The sequence below is a fragment of the Mytilus trossulus genome, chromosome 10 (assembly GCF_036588685.1).
Source record: "Mytilus trossulus isolate FHL-02 chromosome 10, PNRI_Mtr1.1.1.hap1, whole genome shotgun sequence".
NCBI classification, from domain to species: domain Eukaryota; kingdom Metazoa; phylum Mollusca; class Bivalvia; order Mytilida; family Mytilidae; genus Mytilus; species Mytilus trossulus.
The window spans coordinates 77,659,679-77,661,134 of record NC_086382.1 but is presented as its reverse complement, the minus strand read 5'-3'; positions in this window follow the sequence as shown (position 1 = coordinate 77,661,134).

The following is a 1,456-nucleotide window of genomic DNA, read 5'->3' as shown; positions in this document are numbered from 1 at the left end:
ATTACCATAACCGAAAATTGGGTCCGTATGTAAACCAACATATTATCATGTAAAAAGTGACCCACAGTGGACAATATTTCATGATGATTTTTTTTTGTCGACGCATATACAAAATAATGTCCAAGGAGGACAAGGGGGATAAAGTTTCACATTTCACGGTCTATATAGAGCATATGAAAAATTAATAGTTTACAGATTAAAAGCAAAGACAACTAATAAGATTAACGGTACCAATTTTCTTGCACCAGATGCGCATTTCGACAAAACATGTCTCTTCAGTGATGCTCGCTGCCAAAACATTTGAAATCCAAAGCTTATATAAAAGATGAAGAGCTATAATCCAAAAGGTCCAAAAAGTATAGCCAAATCCGTGAAAGGAATCAGAGCTTTGCACGAGGGAGATTCATTCCTTAATTTATAATAATTTCTATCATTTTGTAACAGCAAATTTTAATTACACAAAAAAATCCGTATTTTCATGCCAGTACCGAAGTACTGGCTACTGGGCTGGTGATACCCTCGGGACTAATAGTCCACCAGCAGAGGCATCGACCCAGTGGTAGTAATAAGATTAACGGTACCAATTTTCTTGCACCAGATGCGCATTTCGACAAAACATGTCTCTTCAGTGATGCTCGCTGCCAAAACATTTGAAATCCAAAGCTTATATAAAAGATGAAGAGCTATAATCCAAAAGGTCCAAAAAGTATAGCCAAATCCGTGAAAGGAATCAGAGCTTTGCACGAGGGAGATACATTCCCCTTAATTTATAATGATTTCTATCATTTTGTAACAGCAAATTTTAATTACACAAAAAATCCGTATTTTCATGCCAGTACCGAAGTACTGGCTACTGGGCTGGTGATACCCTCGGGACTAATAGTCCACCAGCAGTATATTATATTCAAATATAAATAGTTGTAGATACAAGATTCAATATTTTATTAAAGTCTCACCACATACAATTACATTTACACAATAAAATATTTATACAGGTACATAAAACATACATGTATAACAACAATTTTTAAATTCACATTGTATGTGCCAATCTTGAAAGATTTACAAGAGACTGTACACTAAATCTTATTGAAAAAAACAATTAGAAATTGTACACATATATATGTATAATAAGTACGTCTGAGTCAGTGACAACCCTACAAAAGATGTATCCATCGGATCGCCATCAATGATGGTGATACTTGGCTGTGTACATAATGTATATACAACTCGTCTAAACATCAACCCAACAATGTATAATATATATTTGCTTTTGAATATCATTAAAATACAGCACAATCAATTATATATATAAAAAAAACATTTCTTCTGAATAAAATGCTATAGCAGGTACTGGCGGCACTTCTAAAACTTTATCATTATTGAATAAAAAAATAACTTTTCATTATAGATCTGATAAAATGTTAAAATCCACATTAAAATTTGCAACTTCATA